Here is a 25,034-nt window from a genome sequence, read left to right as displayed (position 1 = left end):
CTCCTCGGAGGACGAAGCTGTCATTGGAGGGAACGTTTGGAGGCAGACAGACGTAGATGAACGGGAAGAGAGCCAGAAATCCATTCAAAGACGTTAATAAAATCAAAGAGCCCCATATGATCAAGCATGAAGTACATCACAAAGGTAATGTGAATTTAAGCCCAGATCCTTCCATTATCAAAAACAGTGAGCCGTCGACCAGCAGCTCGCACACGCAGGCGAATTTATGAGGCCGACTTCCTGAATCTAATAGAAGGATTCAGGTGTTACTAATGGGTGAAAGAGGAGGTAATAGAGGAGAGACGGAGTTAATATGGAGTGATGGAGACAGAAAAGAGGACTGGCCGGCTAAAGAGAAACAGATGAAGACAGATGAGAGAGGATGAAAAGTTGGAGAAAAAGGTGAAGAGATTCTATTAGTTTCAGTTTGATAAAAGATCAGAGTTTAACCTAAAACATTTGCATCCAGATAAAATGGATCAACCTGAGCAGAAACTTTGAGTTGGTCTCACCCAAGTGGGACAAACTTTGAATACAAACTGACCCTGTTTTCACCTCTCTTACTCTGATACCTGGGTGATGACGGATGAAAGCAACTTTGGTTTATACTCAGAGTTTACCTAACCCACCAAACACATCATGTTATTCCGATGTTGCTATAAGGCCAAATCTGGTCGGTTTAGACCAATAGACCATGAAAAGATGTTGAAACCCCAGTTTTCAAAGTTTTGAATCTAAAAATTACACCTAAATGTAGACGTAGTTTGGACGTGAAATCACTCTCAGGTGTGTTTAGGTCCTGGAATAAAACCATCAGCGCAGAAATCCCGAGGGAAGTAACGTTTATGAACATGGGTAAGTCCTAGGGCTTGTAGTGAATCCTGCAAGATGTGAGGGTTTCTTTTTGCCAGAAGTTCTCAGTTTGACACTATTTAAGTCCACTCTTGAGGTTCATCCTGACTCATTCATCTCAGAAAACCCCTGTGTAAATAATAATGGTGTTTTTCTATACATTTAAAGGGAAAATCCATAATCTCTGACCTCCTGTATCCATCATTCAGTAGGGTGATGAGATGTTGATTCTGAAGGTTTGAACATAAAGGACACCATGGGTGTCCTTTATGTTAAAACCGGATTGTTTATACTCAGAGTTTACCTAACCCCCCAAACACCATACATCATTCGGACATTGTTTTTAGGCTAAATCTGGGCTGTCCACCATAGTCATGATTAAGTCCAGAAATAGTTGTTGAACACTGGGCTGTGTTTTGTCAGTTTAGACCAAAAGACATTGAAAATACATTGAAACCCCAGTTTTCATAGTCTTGAATCTGAAAATTATGACTTCTCACTTTTCACTTTTAAACCAATGTTTAAATGTGAAATCATGCCGTCTTTTTAATGTCTTTTCAACCAATATTTGCTCTGTGGGAAGCTTTATCCTGGGCAATGCTGAACCTCAGCTGAGCTAGACCTATGTCTCCCTGTATCAAACTGATGCACTTTAACCAAATTTTAAAACTCATATCTGTTTAGATCCTAGAATTAAACCACCAGCGCAGAAATCCCATCAATGAAGATAAAAGTCCAACAAAGCGTTGCATCTACAAGCCTTAGCGAAAAACTTTTACACATTTTTTGTTTCCCAACTTTAATAGCAAGGCCCTGCTCTGAACTAACCCTGCTGTGGAAACATTGAGATCATGCGAGTCAGATGAGAGGCTCTGTGAGTCACAGTGGAGGAGTTGACCACAAGTTTACAAAACCTCTAACCAGTCCAGTTGTGTTCAAGACATAAATAACTAATAACTGAATCTTGCAGATAACTGCATGTTGCATGATCTACAGGTATCGATTGTGGTTTTGTTGCTGGTTTTAATGGAGACATCTGGTTCCTGTGTGTGTGTGTGGAGGAGGGGGGGTATGTGTGTATTATAAAGGGTCTTTATGGAGCTGGTCTCATGAAAATTGATTAGTCGTACAGAAAAGAAGGTTAATCGAGACCTTAAATAAGGCTCATAACTCTCACCCCCACTCCGTCTCCCCTGCAGGGTGGGAGGCATCACCCTGAATGGGGTTAGGGTGGGGTGTGTCGCCTTCGGGTGCTTTATGGTGTCTTCCACCTTAACGATGTCTAACAAAATGTCAGCGGCCAACCAATGACGCGACAGCACTCAGAGAGAGAAGGTTAGTCGAGTGGGAAGTCTTTAAGACTCATTATGGAGACAAAGATTAAGGAGGGGGTTGAGGAGTGAGAGGATGGGGGTAGATTTAAATCAGCACACGGTTAGAGAGTAGAGAGTTCTGGCGACGGTGAAAACAGGTGGGGGTGGGGGTTTGCTGGTTTAAATCAGAGAGTAAGGATTGTGCTGAGGCTACAGATTCCTCCACAGTAAAAATGTTCATGTGCCCTAGAGCAAGGCATTGCCTGACCTCAGATATCACACTATCATGTTTATTGAATTCGTACAGGAAACTCTTTTACGATAAAAAAAACATACACATAGTTATTTAACACTGTATTCAGAGTTATCTTTGTTGGTTTTAGATTGCCTTTAGGTTGGTTTCATAATAACTTCAGTCTGATGTTGGACTCTTTCAAATTTGTTTAAGAATAATAATCTAAAATAGGTTTCCCAGCAGTTTAAGTCTTTTTGTAGACTGGGTTGAGACCAGTTTCACTGAAGGTTCAGACAGCTTTTAACTTTTTTGTGGACTGGTTTCAGACTGGCTTTGTTTCAGACACCTTCTACACTGGTTTGAAACAGATTTTAAGGAAGTATCAGACCAGTAATAATAATACCGGTAATAATAATAATAATTGAGATCATTGATCTCACAATGGAGAGATTCATTTCTGCATCTTAAACCATGCCCTTGGGGAGCAGTGGGCTGCCACTCTGCAGCGCCCGGGGATCAATCTGGACTTAAGGGTCTTGCTCAGGGACCCAGAATGGCAGTCTGTGGGGTTCGAACCGGGTACTTGCAACCAAGCGCACCACTCTAACCACTAGGCCAAAACTCTCCTAACCAGGTGAAGGAATTTCTCTCCGGACAATGAAACACATCAAAACAAAACCATATCTCTGTGTGCATTTGACCCTTTAACCATCTTCATCTATGATCATCTTCATGATCATAATGAAGTTCTTTCTCAGCTTTACTGAGAGTCTGCATTTCTATACACATGCTGTGTGTGGCCCAGGATTTAGCTCTGTTATTTGTTCATTTCCCATATTGAATGTTGAAACCTTCTTTCTTAAAATTTTAATAATAACCCCCCTCCCGCGTGTGAGCAATTATTGTCGAGTCGCAGAGTAAATCAATCAATAATTCCCTTGTCGCTGCTGCAGCATGAAGCCAATCAGGGGAAACAGGAGTCATATTTATGAAGCAACAAAGTGCTGACACCACAGATCACTCTGCAGGGTGCTTTGTGTGTCGCTGTTTCCAGAACAGGCATGTGTATAAAACATGTGTGTTATTGTTAGAGAATTTTAAGCACAGCTGTAGCTTTAAACCTAAATGTAGACTTGGTTTTATGATAATTTTCACACCTTCTTAGATCTACAGGAGAAAGAAATTGTAGAAATGAAACAACAAGAAATAAAAAAAAAATATGGAACAATCTAATCAAAGATAATAGTGAAACACACCAACAAATGAGTGTGTTAGGGCGGGTGATTGTTTTAAGCCACAAATGAAAGCGCACTGAAGGAAACTTGAAGTTGGACAAAGGCCTCCCAGCTGCACTGCTATGTTGGAAGGGTGGATCCTGCTGCAAAGGGACCTTTTTGGAAACTGAGTTGAAGGAGGCCTGGCTGAGGTCTTCCAGCTCTAAACTGTAACTGAATAAATTAGAATCATTCCTTATGTCTGATAGAGGAGGGACATCCATTAGTGCCATAGAGCCAGTATGATTTATTTCATTGAAGAGACTGACAACTATTTATGTAACATTTAGGAACATGGGTAAGTCCTGGGCCTCCTAGTAAATCCTACAGGATCTGAGGGGTTTTTATTTGCAGGAAGATCTCAGTTTGACACAATTTCAATCCATTCTTGGTCCACCCTGACTCATCCATCACAGAAAACCCCAATGTAAATAATATTGGTGTTTTTCTGTACATTTAAATGAAAATTCACCATCTCTGACCTCCTATATTCATCATGTAGTAGGGGGATGAGATGTTGATTCTGAAGATTTGAACATTCAGGAGAACATAGACGCTGAGACATGTGTGCAGACCTAAAAGTCTAACCAGGAACCTTAGAAAGAGCTAAAGAACCAAAAACATAAAGCAAAATCTTAAGGGACCAGATATGATTGAAAAAAGCAAAAATGATAGAAAAAAAACCCCAGAGGAATATTTTTTTCTAAAAGTACCTCCAGGATGTGGCTCCCTGCAGACTGTCTGCCGCTTTCAACCATCTGGACCTTAACAGAACTGTCACTTCTCATTAACAAAAGGATTCTGTCCTCTAAAGCAAGTCACATTGTTACCTCCTGTTGGTGGCCAGAACCAAGTCGGCAGCAGCTTCCACTGAGCCGACAACACAGCAGACAGCAGAGAAAACAAATCTGAAAGAGGAAAATGTAAACATTTAACACTTTAACTCCTGAGACAGGACAGGTCTGAACACCACGTCTCGGGACATCTACAGATCCACCTGGTTAAAGACATGTTACCTTAGTGTGTGAGTGTGATGGTTGGGTGTTGACAGAACTAGTCTGTAAAAGCCCATCCAGAAAAACAAATAATACACAGATTTAATTTAGATTGGATAAGTGCTTTTTTTTTTTTTACATCAGCCATTAGATCAGGTCCCCCTCAGTTGAGGAGAGCTCTGCTTGTTGCACATCTTCCTGCTGCTCAGTTAAAATCTCAAATGCTGTTCCTATTATTTTATAGTAATTGGAAATACAAGATGATTTTGAAGCACACATAGGATTTCATTTTTATATTAGGTCAAAGAGATTGTATACATTTTCCAGCTTGAAGTAAACTGGATTTAAATGATCTAACTCAGCAGAAATGTCGATGCAGAAAGATAAATATGGAGGTAAAGAGATCGGAGGAGCCAAGGTATGCAATGCAAAGTGATGGTGGATCAGTGTGCTTTTGGAGCAGAGAAGCATTTCCCCACAAACTTTTCACCTCCTCCAGTCTGGTTTTAACTCCTTCTCCTCTTTGCAGACATTTTCTTTTATTCCTCTCATTTTTACATTTACTTCTCATACTCTGCCTTCCTCTCCAGGGAGGAAAGGCAGATTGCTTTTCTCACCCTGCTGCTCAAAATGTCATTTTACCAGGAACCAGGAAGGAAAAAAAAGAGAAGAAGGGGAAGAAAAGAGGAAGTAAGTATGTGTATTTAGGTTTTCTTCTTTAATAACAGAAGAAAACCTAAATACACATGAGAAGAATGAATGGGTTGGATGGCTGAAAACAGTCTGTATTAAAGCTCACCCGTCAGATGTGCATCAACATAGTGGACTCTGGAAACACAGAATCCAAGCATCTGCAAACTCTAATATATACAAAATTTTAAATCTACACATTTAAATATATTTGCAGACCCCAAACGGAGTAATGCTTGAGGGTCATTATATTTTGTTTCTTCCAAAAAAAGAACTGAAAACCAACAACTGGTCTTTGTTTTCCCATTTTTAAGACGATTTGCTTCCCATCCAGAAAGCTTTCTCAATTCAAAATGTCTGGCATAGCATTAAGCTCCAGACTTCTTGGAGTAACCCAACAAAAGGCTTGTTTTGGCTTACTGTACAAAAGATGCAAATTAAACCAAAACAGGTCCACCCCTTGTAATGTGTAGTCGTTATGGTCGTTATTGGCCTGGTTTAACAGGCATGCCAATAAGGATAGAGGTGATACTGGGAAGGGATCAGCTATAACACTGCGTAACCAAAGATCAAATCAGAGTTTGTATCTTTGGTTCTGTTGATTTGGGTTGTCCAAAAAAGGCTGTATATGTATTGGAAGCCAACATCAATGGATGAGGTGAGTATCTGGTTGATGCAGCAGGATAATAAATAATGAAACTGATTCTGAGCTGGTTTACTCCACCTGGGAGAGACTGATGAAGAGAACTAAGGGTGGTTTGGGTTCACACCACCTGTCTCTGAGAAAATGTGACTGACAACCAGTAGTTAAAATAGACATTCAGCAGAAGGACTTTGTCACTGATGACTGAATGTTCAAGAAAAAAACATGTAAAATTACAGAACCAAATGAGAACAGGTGTAGCTGCACTGAACTTTTCCTCAAGTCATAGAAGTTGCTGAGCTTAATAGGAAGCCTTTTTGGGGCGTTGGCTCTGGGTACTCCCCAACCAGCTGTTGGTATCGTTTAGCTAGAAGGACTGGACTGGTTTCTGTAGTGGCAGAAGAAAATTCTTGTAGATTTGCAAAAGTTATTTACTGGGCCTCAAGGAAATCTGGCAACTCAGAAAGATAAATAGGAACTGGCTGGTACCTGTTTGGTTTGGAATAAGCACATTGTTGGGTGTTGGAAGGAGCAGTCCAAAGATCTTGATGATGGGGTCCTCAAATACTCTGCTTAGGAATCAGAGTTTTGGACCGTAAGAAGAGGGGGGCCATTACCAAGGCAGAGATTATTATGCAGCCGCAGACTATTGTGGTGATCCCAATCTTTATAAAAAGGGTTTCGATTTCTCAGGCTTAGTGGTATTGTAATGGAGTATGAGTTCTAGCTCAGATGTTGCACTTGGTGAAAAAAAACAAAAAACAAAAAAAAAAAGTCATGGACTTCTAAACCTGGATTTTATTCCACCTGAACCGAATGAGCTTACAATTTATTCAGAAGGTGGTGTTACTGTAAGAATCTCAGAACAAAAGTCACAAAAATAACCCAGACACAGCAATCCAGGAGTGCTTTTCTGCTGTATGTTGAGAGGAAGTAAAAGGTTAGTTTCTGTAGTAGCTCCTGTGTTGCCTTCAAAAGCTCAGCAAACAGCTGTTTAGGAAGAACGTTAATCTGTATAATCTGAGACTGAGTCATCCCATTACTGATTCTAAGAACTAACAGGAGAATGATCCATGAAATGCTCAGCGGCATTTTAACAAACATGCAACTGGAGAGACTGTTCGGATCAAAACGGACCACTTGGACAAAGAAAAGAGAATCTTTCAATGTGACCAACATGTTTCTTTTGACTGGATTTGATTAAACTTCTGGAGAGGACCAGTTCTGAACTGAATCAGTGGAGGGAGCTTTACATTAGGATGGTGATGAGGAGTCCTTCTGACCTGACATACTTAGATACTAGAAACAGGTTGATGCTTCTTTTAAATCGTCTGATTCTCTTTCGACTCTCTCCCTTTCCCCTTTTCTTTTCAGAAAATGGCTTATAATCTTAAACTGGTCTGTTTATATATTGCTGTCTGCAGAGGTAATGGTCCCACTGGTTCAATACCAGTTTATTAGGGTTTTAAAGGGCTGGATCTTTCCTGACTAACAGGATAAACCATCCTGCAGATGAACAGACCTAAGAGTGAGATTAAGGATCTTAAAGCCTTACAAATGCTACACAACAGCTGTAAGCTAACTTTTCTCCATGTCAGAAGAAGGTCGACCAGATAAGAAGTAGTTTGGAAACAGCATGTGCCAATCTTGACGGGCTGGAACTAGTTTTCCATAAGACACAATTATCAGAATGTTTCAGAACCTGCTTTCTAAATCCAACCAGGTTTGTAGCTGTGTTTGTGTTTAAAGATTTATAAGATTTGTGTTAAACAGTTAGAAGAAGAAGCCAGCAGGGGGAGCTGTGGTCTTGCTCTCTGGGTCACCCTTAAAATCCCCCCCCCCCCCCCCCCCCAATACACACACACACACACACACACACACACACACACAGTCAGCGGCTTCTTTGTTTCAGCAGTTTGTTATACAGATTCTGTTGAACACACAGCGTCTTCAGTATAATACCAACAATAATAATGATAATGCAATGTCTGCAGAAAAGTCTGATTAAAACTGTTGATGCAAATATTAACATTTAGCAAGGCTCTATATTTTAATGGAAATTGTTTTTAGTATTTATTTGTTTTGATCATTTTTTATTACTTCATCTGCATCTTTAAATAAATGGATTAATGTGTGATTCATTAAAAATGTTTTGCCTGAAAACAATGGCAATGTACTTTCAGAGTATATTTCATTGCTTTCTACATTAGACAGATGTATTTTCATGTATTTTTAACATATGAATCAGAACTGTGTAACTTCTAATTTTAGGAATTATCAGCTTTTTAAAATAATGCAAATAATTTTGATTCTGATTAAGTAAAAATACTCATAAGAGAATCAGAAAATATGTTTACAGATAATATTTTCATGGGAAACATTCCTTTGTGTCAACGGGACAGAGTTTAATTTCAATGTTATTCAAATATATTATGGTCAGATTTTTTGCAATTTAGACGTATTTGTCCTTTGCAAGAATCACATAAAAACACTTTCTGTCATAGATATCCCATTAGGAGAAAAGAGAGCAAAAACTAGATAAAATCTCTCAATTTAAAAGCCTATAAAAAATAAATAATCTTTGATAAGGATTTTATAGCTGAAATAAAGCAATAAAATGGCAAAAGTTTATGATCAGTTAAATCAATAAACCTTTTTAAGGAAAATATCGATACTTATCAATCATTAATATATTTACAGTATAAGGACACAAACTAACACAAAGCTCTTCATATAAATACGGAGTATATATAATTTTTTCATACATCTAGATGAGATGAAGCATAATGTTAAAACTTTAAAGATCATGAAGTGAATTCCAGACTTTTAACCCAATATTTGAAGGACAAATTTGATTTTTATATGTGCAAATTGGTGTTTGAAATGATAATTTCCCCACTAAAGTCATTTTAAATGGAAAAGGTTTATTTTAAACCTTTGTTATAAAAAAAAATAAAAAATCTCAAATAGTGGATGTGCCTTTCATACGATGGAGAGAAATTAACAAATACAAATGTTATATTATTTTAAAAAGCTGACATCTTTATCTGCTCTCTATTTATCTGGAATATTTTTTCTATTAAAATATTTTTTTTTTCTCATGCAGTAAAGATTTTTTTTTTAAATATTGTTTTAAGATCCTGAACTTAGTGTGGAACACATGGTCAAAATGAAATTTATTATGAAATAACATTACAAATGACAGCAGAGTTAGAAGATAGTTTTATTTTTAATGGCTGAAACCCTGGTTGAATATAATATAAAAACATTAAAGGTTTGAATTTCTGCTGGATCATCAGAATGTGATTGCTGCTGGCCGACAAGCACAGAATGATTCTTTTCCATTATGCTGCTTCTGTTTGGTGTCTGACTAAAAATTATAAGTTTCTTTTAATTACTAAAAACAGGAAGCACATTAAAAATAGAATTAGAAATAATTATTTTAGCTTTTGTTAAAAAAGATTAAAACGTAATGCAAATGACATAGAATTCATTAAAATAATAAAATAAATGCAAAGTTTTAGAGATTAAGTTAATGCTGGATAGATGGAACCACTCTTTTTAGGACAAAAACAATAAATCGAAGGGTATATTTGGGGCACATTTGATCATCAGGAGTTTGTTGCCAAAGCATGATGACATTAAGGCATAATTGATAGAGTCAAATTTGCACGTCTTAGCTTTAAGTGAGACATGGCTAACAGTAAGATTCACTCTAATCTAATTGATATTCCAGGATATAGTCTTTATAGAAATGATAGGAAAACCGGCAAAGGAGGAGGAGTGGCAATTTATTTAAGAGACTCTTTTAAGTGCACTAAAGTCACCTTTTAACATGATCTAAACATTGGGCATATTTGTGTTGAAGTATCACTGTCATCAAGCATGCACTTTTTAATTGTGGTTTTATATAATCCCCCTTCTTGCAATTAAATGTTTTATGGTGAGCTAGATAAACTTTTGAAAATGGTAGCCCATAAGAAAGAAGTTATCATACTGGGTGATTTTAATATTGACTGGTTTAATTCTAGCAAAAGGAAAAAACTTAAGACCCTAATGACAAAGTTTGATTTTACCCAGATAATGAAAGGTGCCACAAGGATCTCAAAGACTTCAAAGACCCAAATTGATTTAATATCCTCTAATAAAGAAGATCAAATATTGAAATCATACAATTTTCTAACCGGTTTGTCAGACCACAATATGATTTTGATAGCAAGAAAACCTTCTAAAAAACGCCTTCAAAATGTAAACAATGTTAAATCAAATATATTAACTATTTTTAAGAGCGATTTCCCTGTTTTAGACAATGAATTAAATGGCATCAGTTGGAGCAATATTTTGGAAAATGAGAATGTCAACAACTGTTGCAAAGAATTAATAAGTAGTTTGGAAGAAGTCATTTCTAAGTTCCTCAAAAAACAAAAACATTTCAAAAAAAGATCTGCAAGCAGTTTCTAATGAACTGTCAGGACATATACAAACTGTATCAGTGTGGTTCCATAATGCAGGGCTGTCTCTGAATGTTAAAATCTATGTCTGTCTGTTTCTCTTCTAGGACCAAGCCCATATCTCAGGAAGTAAATTTACAGAAAAAAATGGAGCCAGAATCCAGCAGGTCTCAGAAATCAAGTATCTAGGACTAATACTTGACTCACAATTGAAATTTGAACGTTGTCAAATTTGCTCAGTTAAAACTGGTTTACAAATGCTTGCATGATCAGGCCCCTGAGGTTTTGAGTGACTGTGTAGTTCCTCTCAGAGCTGTGGCCTCAGTCACAAGAGGAGCTCACAGTGGAAACTGTCAAGTACCCAGATGCAAAACCTCCTTCAGACAATCAGCTTTCACTGTACAAGGCACCAAAACATGGAATACATTACCTACTGAACTGAAGGGAGAGTCAAACTGGGTCCTTTTTAAACATAAACCTAAGAACTCAAATATATCTAGGAAACAAAACAAAATAGGAATTAAACCAGTAAAACTAGAAAACAAAGAAAGACATTGATTAAAGTGAAACTGAATACTCGAAAGAAAACTTAACAGGACCAAGTGACACTATTTAGGTTGGGGTACATGTCTTTCAGCAAAATCGCATAAAAATCTGGACTCTTGGTATTTAACAAACTGCTCCCTGGGATAATCATGAACCTCAGATAAAAGTCCCAAGGATGTTGATTGAGCAGCAAACCAAAATATGATAAAATCAGTTTATTCATTGCCCTAGTTTACAACAGGTCATCTGAAGGCACTATATAGAGTCAACTCAACGAAATCACAAAAGAAAATAGTTCATTTTTTTATTCTTTTTAAGGAAACCCAGCATATGGCATCCAGTCACTGAAGAGCAGAATTCTCTCTTCCTGGATGAGCATGTAGCTACAGTGGACAGTCGCTAGCATTGAGTTAATGAAGTGGCAGCAATCCCTCATACTGATAGCATGTAGTGACAGTGGGAAGAAAAATTTCCTGTAGCAGGAAGAATCATCCAGCAGAAGCAGAACCAGGCTTGGTGTGAATGACCTTCTGCCATCACCCACTAGAGGTTTTAGCAGAAAAAGCAGACACACTGAAGTAACTCAGAAACACTGATCCAGGAGTAGAAAGGCAGTTGTTTCAATGCAGTAGTATCTCTGGTCAGGGCTTCATGTAGGAGGAAAAATACAATCAAGCAGATGAGCCCGGAACCTGTATTCAAGCAAAGCCAGGTCAATTTTCCTGGAGATGGGAAATAAAATCCAGAGCAGTTGATTCCGACACAAACTCTATGTTCATTCATGCTGCGAGAAGAAAGCTGGGTGGGTCCAGCACCCAAACAGAAGATGTAAATTATGTGTGAACGATACATGTGTTAGTAGAGGTGTTTAATACAAGCGTTAGCTGCCGGTCATCACATCAATCTGTCACTCTGGAGACCTGTCAGTCGAAAAAGATCTCAGCCAATCACTGTGCAGCAACAGCAGGAGGAGGGACAGAGGTGAAGTTGCACCAATTTACCTGCCGGAGGTGTGTGAGGATCCACATACACACACACATACACCCCCCCACACACACACCTAATGACAGACATCTGTTTGTGATGAATTCAGTAATGATGGAGGAGAATCAGCTGTTCTATAATGTCTTTGCATCTGAGTGATTCTTTCTCTAGATAGATAGATAGATAGATAGATAGATAGATAGATAGATAGATAGATAGATAGATAGATAGATAGATAGATAGATAGATAGATAGTTTTGACTGAATATAAGGTTTCTTTCTAAATATCAAAGCTTTTTTTAATCTTCAGGTAATAATAAGTTCAAACAGAGGAAAAGAAAACAAATGAAAAGGTAGATTTTATTAAAACAGAATTGTGACTCTGTGAGCAGGAGGACAAACAGTCTGAGAACTTAGGGACAGAAATCTGCTTCAGAAAGGTTTGGGTGCGACAGGAAGTCCATCCAGGCGAGGCAGACTTGGCATAAAATCCAGCTTATGTTTGACGTCTTTTTTATTCGAAGCACTTATTGTTAAAACTTGTTTCTGTGGAAACTTTTACATCTACCGATTAAGCCTGCTCAGATACATCGTCTTTCTGTTCCTCTCCTTAGACCTGGACTGTATCTGAGGCATGGTGAGGGTCAGGGAGACCAGGCCCCAATACATGGTCAGTTTATTGAGCAAGATAAAAATGTAATAAGCAGAGCAAATACCACAGTTAAAAAAGTAATAAGAGCTCCATATCCAAATTTTGTCTTTAAAGTGCTTCGGCTGCTAGAAATGAGATGGAGACCATTCACTGCTGCTTCTTTCGTCTGGCCTACAGCTGCTACATGTTGGGTTAGGACTTGGGTCCCCGGGCATCCTGCTCTGGCTCCCCCATGGAGTAAAACCCTGGCTGTTGTCCCTATTGTTTCCCAACCCAGCCCCTGTTTTGGTTCAGCAGGGACTAGAGGTCTGGGAATGGTTTGTGGATCACTGATGTCGACATGGAGGAGGTAGCAGAGGGCTAACCCTTTGGTGTTTTGTTCCTTATGTGGGTATTCATGCCATATCCTGTAGGGATAGGCTCCTGGCAGGCTGTAGGTTGTGTCTAGTAGTGTTCCTCCCTATTGACCCTCCAGGGGTCATTGAATAGGTGGGATGCAATTGTGGCTTTTCTTATTTGGTTGGTCCAAGTTCCATCCAGTGATGTTGCTATCACTACCGATTCGTCCCAGAAGCATGATCCGTACCATCAGCTTATTTGCGCATGCACAACCAGATATACTACATCTTGGTTTTCAAAAAATTAATTATTTCAATCAAAGATCCCTAAAAAATACTCACAATAGATAATGCACATCTTAAAGAAAAAAAAGACAATTTTGCTTTTTACATTTTCTCCTAAAAAAAACTGTGTGTGTGGCGTCATAATTGGACATGCTCTGAGTAATCTGGCAAAATATGATTAAACCATGTTTATCTGCATTGTAGTTGTTTCTTTCTTTAGGTTACACACTATATACCAAAATGTAAATACTAAAGGAAAAAAATAAAACTCAAAAAGACTAGATTTATGTTTAAAGGTAACATAGGAGATCTTGGAAACATGGTTAGTGCCATCTATAATTTTTAACATACACAACCATGCCTCTCCCTTCAGACCACTCCTAGAAACCAAGCCTTCAAAACACATGAACGTGCATGCTGTCAGCAGGGTGTTGCTGATCTGGGAGCTAGCAGAGAGACAGGCAGCACTGATGATGCAGAGCACTATGATCACTCCTCTGAAACAGTTTATTAATGCCTAAAAATTAACTTAAAATGCCCAAATCTGCCTGTTCCCTTTTATTATGCTGGTGCCTGAAGTTTGGATGACATAAAAGAAAAAAACAAAAACAAAGCTGAAATAAGTTAGCTCCCGGAAGTAGCTTTCCAGTGCAGATCGGGCACAGACAAGTGATCAAACAGTAAGGACTTTAAGGCATTTATTTTCTCAGTAAATAGGCTACATTATCAGAATCAAGTTTATTGCCAAGTAGGTTTGCACTTACAAGGAATTTGACTTGGTGTTGTTGGTGCAGACAAAAAAAACAAAACAAAAAAACAAAACAAAACAAAACAAAATAACAAAATAAGATAGAATATATATATATATATATATATATATATATTAGTGCTGTCAGTCGATTAAATTTTTTTAATCGCGATTAATCGCATCAATGCCTGAGTTAACTCGCGATTAATCGCATTTTAATCGCACATTTTTTCCTGATTGAAAATCATTTAAATACTCTCGATGACATACAAAAAAAATACATACAGGCAAGGTTTGTGCCAATGTTCTTTTTTTAAAATGAAAACAGGTCACAGATACTGATTTATGCCAAAAATAACAAATATGTAGGCAAAAAAAGGCCCTGAAAACAGGCTGATGTAAAAGTCTTTACAGTTAATACAGTCTTTTGAACAAAGACAAGCATTTTACCCTACTGCTATAAAATTTAGTAGAGTTAACATTAGATGTTAATTAACCAAGATAATAATGAACAATTTTCAATCAATACATCAAAATCAATAGACCGACATCACTAGATGAAGGTAGTCTATGCTCTAGAAAGTTACTTTTCAGCCTCTTAACAAAAATGAGAACACACACACAAGCACCCACCCACACACACACACACACACACATACACACACAGACACACGTGATACCGACCTGTGGCGTACACAGACGGCAAGAATGCCGTAGCAGATTCCATTTCACCTCAGTAATCTGTTTTCTCAGCGTATTTCAGGTTGCTACTAGTTACCAGACACTCAACTTGTTTGTTGGTGGTGGGGCTTAAAGAAAAGGCACTAGCGTCACCCAGTGTATCAGCGTCTTTTTGCCTTGAGGAGCTCCGCTCTGGAAGCCTATGAGAAATGCATAGACTGGGGGAAAATAGCCCCGCCTGCCCGCAGGCTGCAGCGGGATGTACTTGGAAAATTGTACCATAAAACCACATAGCGTTAATCTCACGTTAAAAAAATTATCGCCGTTAAAATGGCCTCGCGTTAACGCGATAATAACGCGATAATTTTGACAGCACTAATATATATATATATATATATATATATATATATATATATATATATATATATATATATATATATATATATATATATATATATATATATATACATATATATATATATACACAGAAGCTATATACAAACAGTAGACTGTGCGTTAATGTAACGCAGAAATCCTGAATGGGGCAGAGAAACATTGTCCAGTGTCACGGGCGGGTCTTGGCCTTGTTGATAAGGCCGATAGCAGATGGGAAAAAACTGTGTTTGTGACGGGAGGTTCTGGTCCTGATGGACCGCAGCCTCCTGCCAGAGGGTAGTGACTGAAAAATTATTAACCTTTAATAGATTATAGTTTCGTGCGCTTACTATTTTGGGGGAGGGAAAAACATAATTTAGGTCTTTTTTGCTAAATAAAATCGAGGGTAACCCGGATGTAGTGACACCTGCATGTATTTAGATTGTTCTAGAGGTCTTTTCTGCTTGTGATGTGCCGTTTTGCTGCAGCCCACTATGTCTTCTTCTGCTGCCGGGCAAAAGAAGACTATTCTATTTTATAACATGCATGATAGAAGGCTTGCATGTAGGCTCGGACTGGGAGCGATTTTCGGCCCTAGCATTTTTCCATCTACACCGGCCCACTTATGAACCCCCAGTAGTTTAACAATAGTAGATAATAACAATCAAATGCATGCGTCTCAAATATGAAACACAATACGAATACAAATTGTGGATTAACCCATCTATCTTCAAGCATCACACAACAACCATCATCAAGTATTCAATAACGCGGTTTAACTGGCTTTGGTTATTAACATGGATGCAACATTGTCTGCTGCTGCGTAACATCCACACTTGCATGAAGCCAGCCAGCCACCCACTCACGCATAGTAGGTCTACAATGTCAGCCAGAGTGTTGTAAAAACACCAACATAAAACAATACAATATAGAGGCAGACAGGCAGTTCTTCAAGAATGAATACATAAAAGCTTTGTGGTGTGTAAGCAGTACCCCATCATGCACCACAACATATTTTTGCAAAATTTTCGAACATAAATTAGCCAATATAAGAGGAACAGCGTAGTTTTGTTTAAAGAAAGAATTTTAGTTTTATTATAATTTAGTTTATTGCAAGGATTTTACAGTTTAAAGAAATAGGATTTTACGGTTTGAAGAAATGGAAAATTATATCAAATGCCAACGATCAGAAGGATGTGCATGACAAAGAAGGGCTATATATACTGCATGCATCATTTAGGTAGTCAACATTGTATTACTTCTTGAGCTCCTTGAGTTATTTTCTGTCACAGGTAGGTGCTTTGGCCGGAGAGTAAGTGTTGGAGAGTGGTATGATTTAAGGAGGGCCGGCCCGTGCCCACCGGGCACATGCCCGGTATCAGATTACAAAATCTGAGCCTGCTTAGTTTGATACTCGATCCTGTCAAAAAGAGTCAAGAATCTTGATATGCTATGGTAATAGTACCATATAGTGAGATAACACTGGTAAAATAATAGTGAAACAAATATCACACAGCTGAAATGGACAGTCATTCAGAAATATGTTTAAAATCTGACATCAAAATTCACTTTTGTGAGAGGAGAGGAGAGGAGAGGAGAGGAGAGCAGAGGAGAGGAGAGGAGAGGAGAGGAGAGGAGAGGAGAGGAGAGGAGAGGAGAGGAGAGGAGAGGAGAGGAGAGGAGAGGAGAGGAGAGGAGAGGAGAGGAGAGGAGAGGAGAGGAGAGGAGCCATTAGGGCTCCATGATGATGGGTTGATGAAGAACGGTATAATAAGAAAATGCTTTGAGCTTACATCCACCTGTTTGCCCCACTTATTGACCCTCCGTGGTCTCTCTGTAACAACACAGAAAGCTGCAGTGTATGATCTAATGAAGAGCATTAACCTGTCTTCACCTGTGATGCATTCAGGCATGTCAGATCAAACATGTTCTACATGCAAACCAGCTGAGCTGTGAAATGTCATCAGTTTCACACACAGTTTCTCAGCCTGTCACCGGTAATGAACGGATGTGAGTCCATTCGGTCGGAAACTGTCTGACGCTGAGTGTTAACCAACTGCTCCAGAGTTCACACTGTTAAATCTTCATCATGTACAACATCTACCTACCACACCTGGGACACAGCCTACAGACACAGAGAACTGAAAGAAACGAGTTCTAAGATTCTAACAAGGATGGATGGATAGATGGAAGGACGGATGGACAGATGCATGGATGGATGGATAGATGGATGGATGGAATGAAGGACAAAGGAATGGATGGATGGATGGATGGATGGATGGATGGATGGATGGATGGATGGATGGATGGACGGACGGATAGATGGACAGACAAACGTTCGACGGATGGATGGATGGATGGACAGACAGATGATAGATGGATGGATGGATGGATGGATGGATGGATGGATGGATGGATGGATGGATGGATGGACAGATGGATGGACGGACGGACGGACGTTTGGATGGATGGATGGATGGATGGATGGATGGATGGATGCATGGATGGATGGATGGATGGATGGATGGATGGATGCATGGATGATGGATGGATGGATGGATGGATGGATGCATGGATGGATGGATGGATGGATGGATGCATGGATGGATGGATGGATGGATGGATGCATGGATGATGGATGGATGGATGGATGGATGGATGCATGGATGGATGGATGGATGGATGGATGGATGGATGGATGGATGGATGGATGGATGGATGGATGGATGGATGGATGGGTCTTCAAGTTTGTGGTTCTTCATATTTTTCAGCAGGTTCTTTTTTTGGAGCTCTTGGAATAATTGATCTCCTTTCTCAACTCTTTTAAGCATTAAACACATTCCTTTAAATACACCAGAACTCACAACAGCCAGCTGAAACACCTCAGTTTGATCTCCTTCCCTTCTGTCATTTCTGCCGTCAGAAGCAGATCCCAGGACATAATGCCAACAGTAATTCAGGAATTGGCTGCTGTGGAGACTGATGGCTTGGTCACACTAACATGAACGCTTAACAGGAACATGTTTTAGACATGTGATGAAACATTAACGTGTCATCAGAGCTGCTGTCATATGTTCTCAAAACATCTCAGATCACGCTGCCGCTACAGTCACTTTAACGTCACAATATACCGACACACTCTGCTGCATTATTAACACACACACCAACCGCCGGCTTTCAGAAACACTCCATAATAATTTAGCTTGTATAAAATATTGATCTGCTTTTAATATTTATTCTGGCTTTTAAGGAGCTGGGTCTTTGCCCACCCAGCTAGAACACACACACACAAAAATACACACATCCTTGTCTTACTATATGTTTCGAGGTCCGTGCATTGACTTTCATTGATTTTTTGTGATTTTCAAAGTCCTAACCCTTACATCTTAACCTAAACTTAATTTAAACCCAAGTCCTAAATATATCCTAAACTTAACTTAAAGAAGTGAGGGGCAACAAAAAGTCCTCACTTTATTATAAACTGTCCCCTTTGATGGGGAAATCAGAAAAATGGTCCTCTCTCTGATGCCAAAACAGGCACACACACATCCACATGTATTCACACAGCGATGCTCATCTTAAATGTTAAAAAATGACAAAATAAAGATGTTCATCCCCAAAAGTGTTTAACTTTTCATACAAAGTGATGACTAAAAGGCTTAAGCACGCATCAGACTGTGCATGCTAAACCGTGCATGTTAAACCGTGCATGCGTTGTTACTGTGTGTGCAAGTCAGTCACTGCTGCTTTAAATGGATGAGACTGAACAAGCGTTCATATTTATTTCATCTCAGACATCAGCTCTGGTCGGGAAGTTGTTTCTTTAATGAAAGAATTATGAACTCTGACATTTCTGCACATTAACTTTTACAACCTTCATCCTCTCCATAAATATAGATTTCACTTTCACATGTCCACAGTAATCTCTTTGTGCGGCTGAAAGCTTCTCCAAAGCTCACTGACACATTTTATTGAGTGGCTTCTTGTCTCATTAAAGTGGAAGTTTTCTGCACAGAGACCTGCATCTAAATTTCATTCTGATCTTTGGGAGGACCAACTTCACAAAAACACTTAGCAGGAACAAAGCTGTAAATAAGACTGGCTTATTTAGTTGTTGTTCTTTCAACAACTTGGTGCATAGCACACACAACAAAACCGATAAGGAAACCCAACTAAAAAGAGTTGGATATAGATCCATTAGCTCATCTTTCTGACATCTGGACGCGGGGTGTTAAACCTGCTAGTTTTCCACCTTGCAGCTAATTATGTCATCAGTTTGGCATCTGGGTGGTCACTTGTTGAGGTGCCCACAAACTATAAAATGCAGAGTAGGAAAACAGGATCCAGGCTGGTAATTATGGAGACGAGAGGTTCCCACAGGAGCAGCTGAGCTGCTTGTTAACCAGCGGCTGGAAAGGTTCCTGAATCAGATAATAAGCTCAAAGTTATTTTCCCATAAAATGTCACACTGGGAGCGAGACAAAACTGAACTAACCTCAAATTACAACAGGAAAAACTTCTGCTGATTATTCTGATGCACCAATTCACAACAGAAACAATTCTTCTCGAGTCCAATTAAACCCAATAACAGCTGGTTCAGTGAGAGCATGGGGGGGGGGGAGTATTTTAATCTCCAGCAGAATAAGAACCACAACCAAACACTGCAACAGATAGAACCGTCCGTGGACTCATGTTCTTTAGTTTACAGAACAAACTCTTTGACCTAAGTTCAGCTGGTCAGGTTACTCTAAAGAACCAGGGATGCACAGTCTTGGATCTGCACCAACCTGCTACCAAGACTGACGCAAGTCTTATGAGGCTGTAAATGTGTTGAAGTGTCCAACAGAGTATCCTCCTCTTGATTACACTGCTACTATTGCTGTTTCCATGGTGATAATTACACTAATCACCAGAGGATTGTTATTACCATAGCAACGGCAAGACCAAGGAGTTTGTGGGATAGGACGGGATAGAATGGGAGGGGGGATCAATTTAAAGACAGTGGCCACAAGGGAGAGGGGGAGGGTGTGCTGAATATTCAGAAAAATTAGAACTGCAGTACAAGGAGGAGGCGGAAGGTTTTTTTATGTATACATATAACTGATTATTGCAGCCTGTTGAAATAGCAGATATTTATGATCTCCAAAGTTTTAGGACATTTGTCCCTGGGCTTTACGCAAGCTGAACTGGTGGTTCCTCTCAGATACAATTTGATTTCATTTTGTTTAATTTAATTCAAATATATATCTTTTTTTTTATCCCAAAAGGTTAAATGTTGTGGATGCTGATGGCTGTAGCCTGGAAGGATCTCCTGTAGTGTCAATATTACAGCAAATATGTAAAGGCATCTGACTGAAGAGACTTTATTGTTGTGTGAGGATTCTTGGGGTTTTACATAATGTTTGCATATATAATGTTTTATCTATATACTTATATATACTTGCAAAATGATCTCCAGAGGTTCCAGAGGAGTTCTCAGTGTCAGGTTCGGATTAATGTGTCTAACCCACATGCAGAACACTCGGAGACAGATGAAAAAGTTCAAAGATTTATTAATAATAAATGTACAAAGTTTGTTCAGATCCAAGAGGGGGCTTGACTGGTCACGAGTGGGTTCACTGCTGAGGAGGACAGAGAGATTAGTGGAGGTCCAGGTTTTTTTGCAGGTTGTGAGTGTTCAGGTCTGTACCTGTTCGGAAATGGATCAGAGCTGCAGAGGGGGGGAACCTTGAGGGTCCAGAGGTTGTCGGCAGGCTGAGGGCAGAGGCGGAGGCAGAGCTTACTGAGTGCAGGCAGATCACAGATTGAGTTTTCCTTCCAGTAATCTTCTGAGAGCGGGCAGGCAGATACTTGACTGAGGCCGCTCTCCAGAGTCCTACTGAGAACGAGCAAACAGATCACCGGCAGAGGAACTCTCCAGAGTTTCAGGTATTCAGCCAGGATCAAACTGGGAGGCAGAGAGGAGAAGAACGGGATCAGGGTTTGGTTTACAGAAAGTCAGAGTTCACAGACAGGCAGGTTGGCTCAGGCTTGCTAACCGTTACTGGCAAACACTCTGGCACTGGAGTGAAGCCCTCCGCCTCCTTAAGTACGGATCTCCTGATGAGCAGATGAGAGACAGGTGGTGCGGTCGGCTCATGCTCCAGGAGATCTTGTGCACCCTCTGGTGGAGAAAGTGGACAAACCTCCAGATCCCAACACTCAGAACAGAACAAGTCTTCTTTGTTAACTTTTTATCTAATGCTGGTAATCCAACAGATGATGGCAGTAATGTTTACTCTCCTCAACAGACTTGTGGAAGATAGGCAACATCTTGCTTGATGATGGGAGTTTGTTTTGTACTGAAGGTTCTAAAATGTGTTTCTGACTACCTGCTTAGATGTTTGACCATTCAGTGTTACAAACTGGGTTTGGAACCTCCTGTGTTTCACTGATACAAGGCTGCAGGATCATATATGTGCCTTGTGTTCTGATCATAAGTGTAGACAGCAATAAAGAGGAGCAGCAGAAGCAAAGGAGGAGGATTAGTGGTACTTGTATGTAACAGATGCAATAATTCAGGAAATGTTATTATGAAGTCTCTACTCTATAGCCTAGATGAAAAGTTCTATTTGTACCAGTGCTATTTTGGTAACAATGTACCTTCCATAATCAGCCGTAGCCCATGCTATCAGAGCTAAGAACAGAGAACCCAGTAGGAGATAAGATCTGAGCAGATGAAGGAAGACAGGATAATCCAGAGGGCGAACCGGGGAAAACAGGCGCAGAGGTCCAAATGCAGAATCGGTCAGGATCAGGCAATCGGAACACAATCAGGTATGCTCGAGAACTCTCACCAAAGGCTTGATTAATCTGACACTGTTGACTGGGAGCAGGCTGGATAAACAGAGACTTGAGAAGGTGGATCAGATGAGCGGTAATAAGAACTGGATGGAGATAAGCTTGTGAGTGAAATGAGTCATCAAGCTAGTGACCATTGCCAAGATCATGATGTCATTACCTTAGTTGCTGCTAAGCTTTAGACACAACACTTGACTGCATATACTTTCAAAATGTAAACAGCTGCTCTACCAGAAAAAAAGGAAATAATTAGTTTATGTCAAAATTACATAAATGAAATCTCAAAAGATGGACTTCTTCTGGGGAATACAAATTTTTTTTTTCTCTCTGCTTGGAATAAAATTCACTCGCTTATGAGACACCTGTAATGAGAACGACCATCATGATTCTGGCCTGTCAACTAGTTGCTGGTCCTATCATCCTCTACTTTCTGCCATGATTGCTCATTTTACCCCCTTAGGCCACTCCTGCTCATTCCTCCTGTCTATTTTAAGCCTTCTTAAGCAAGTGCCAAACACCTTGCTGGACCCAGTTCATTAAAAGCCCAATCCTCTGCCTGGTCACCTGATTCTGACCCTGTTTCTACCTCCAAAACTTCCTTGCCTTTGCCTTACCCCTGCCAGAACTTACACAGCTTTGAGATTTTTGGATATTGACAACCTTTCTGTTTCCCTACCACCGCCTCTCGCCTGGTTCCCTGATCTGTAAACCTGATTCAACACTTATTACCTGTTTTTATGCAAAGATTCTAGGTTGTTTACACCTTTTATCTCTCTTGTTGGCTCTGTTGAATCAACTCTGACACTTTTCTATCCCTGGACCAAACCTCTGTATCTCCCTGGAAAACTAAAATTTAGAATCCTCCGCTGAGCAAGTTCCTGCATTACTCTGTTCACCCGTCTCCATCGAGTGTCGCTAAATTCACTCTCGGAGTCATCCAAGCGTGAAGTGACATCATCAAACACTGCTCTGAGATCTGTAGAGGAACCCAAAACCACTTTCTACCCTCCACACAGATCTTAAAATGGTAAGCAGTTTTTTTCTGGATATCTAGAATCAATCAAGCCACTGACCAGAAGTCGCTTTTTTCAGAGATTTCAGTCTCCCATGCCGAGCGGTTTCCTGCAGTGTCTACTGAGCTCTCTGAATAAATAATATTGGTTACTGTTTTTCTTCTTGCATTTTGGCTCTTCTGTCTGACATTTTATTAGAGACAATAAAAAGTACTGTGTGCCAAATAGATAAAGAACAGATTAATTACAAGGCTTTATAAACCTCTTTGTGGTGACACCTCTCCACAAGAGTGAGATGATTCATGGGTATCAAACCCTGGATCAACAGTGAGTTAAAGGAAGTTTATCGAGTACAAAGATCCGTCAGAAAATGAGACAAATAATGATAAAGTATACAAAAGCTATTTTAAGTTAATAAAAGTCAAACAGAACATACTATAAGTAAAGTATGTCAATCTGGAACAATATGAGTAAAAAAAAAAAAGTGAAAACCAGCAAAAATTCAACATCTCTATTTGAAGTTATAGTTTTATCCGAGATGAATAAGCTTATTTCTACAGGACAGGAGTGTTTTTCTGTTTGCTTTCTTCAGCGTGAAGGTGCAAATGGTCTCGGATCATCAGGGGAAACATCTCAATAACAACTCCTCTGTTTGTGGTGAGAAGTAAAGATGAATTTTCTAGGCATCTTCTCCCTCGCTGCATCCAACAATAAATGAGTCAGCTGTAAGTGTCTCACACACTTTAATAAGACAAGGTCATGACCTCTGCAGCTCACATCACAGCGTTGTCCCATCAGCCCCCCTTCAGCACACACTTCATCTCAGAGTGTGTGTGATATTTTAATAGTAGCGAGGAGGCTGTTAATTACAGAGAAAAAAAAAACACCCAGAAGCCAGGTTCTGTGTGATCATCTGCTGCGACTGGGTAGTTCACAGCTGGGCTGTGATTTGTTCAGTTCCTCTACCAACATCATTCCATCTTTCCTGTTTTGATCTCCATTACATTTCACTTATCAAAACATAGGGTAACCATGGTAACAGCACAGGTAACATGTTGAAGATGCTCTCCAGACTCCATGGGTCAGGACGTGGCTGAAGATTCAGACTTTCACTCAAGTACAGAGACACTGCTCTGAGAGCAGCTGAAGGAAATAACTGCAGAGAAAAAGAGTCGTCCATCTCTGAATACTGATGATATTCAACTGTCTGCTCCAACTCCCCTGATACACACACTGAAACTCTACCCAACACACACACACAGATACACTAACAGACAGAGACAAGATTGGTATTCCTGACAGGAGGACAAAGACAGTGAAGAAGGAGACTGACATTCATCCATTTAAATCTGTCTGTCTGTCAGGGAGGACTGTGTTCAACGAGAGGACAGTTGGACAGCCAGATGGAAAGCCAAGTGGGCAGACAAATAAAGTGACAGATGGACATTCAGATAGAAAGACAGGTGGACAGAAAAATGCAAAGTCAGATGCACGGACAAACACTTAGATAAGATAAAGAGAAAGGTGGACATATGAATGGAAAGGGAGGTGGACAGACTGATGCACAGAGAAACAGCCAGCACTAGCAACACTTTTAAGGAATATTAGTGTTTTCAGGACCCAAAGCCTCCAGTTCATTAATATTCTTTGGGTTTAGTCCTCCAACTTAGATTTCTAATAGAATTGAAAAGTACCACGATAGCCGCTCAAGTATCTAAAACCAAGCTTTAGTGAACTTAAGATACGTTGACCTTTTCTCCCACATTCCTTGATACTTGACTGAATCCATCTGACCCTCCACAGGCTGCTGGTTACCATGCAGTTTTCCTTTTTATTTCCAAACAAACTGCTCATTTGCTGCCTAAAAACTCCTTTCACTTAGCAATATATATAAGCTGCAACAATTAATTGTTTAAAATAAAATATTTGAAACATTATTTATATTTAACAGTTTAAACTTGTCGGTTTTTAGTTATTGCAAACAAACGAAAGGCTTTCAATATTGCAGAAATAACTTATCTATAAGGTGCAACTCTATGTAATGGATATATAAGTGTCGACTTTAGTTTTTCTTTTTACATATTGTGTTTTTTTTTCTCACAGTTCTCTTTTAAACGAA

The sequence above is a fragment of the Cyprinodon tularosa genome, unplaced genomic scaffold, assembly GCF_016077235.1.
Source record: "Cyprinodon tularosa strain WSP-4 unplaced genomic scaffold, ASM1607723v1 ctg90, whole genome shotgun sequence".
Taxonomy (NCBI): Eukaryota; Metazoa; Chordata; class Actinopteri; order Cyprinodontiformes; family Cyprinodontidae; genus Cyprinodon; species Cyprinodon tularosa.
This window is presented reverse-complemented; position numbering follows the sequence as displayed.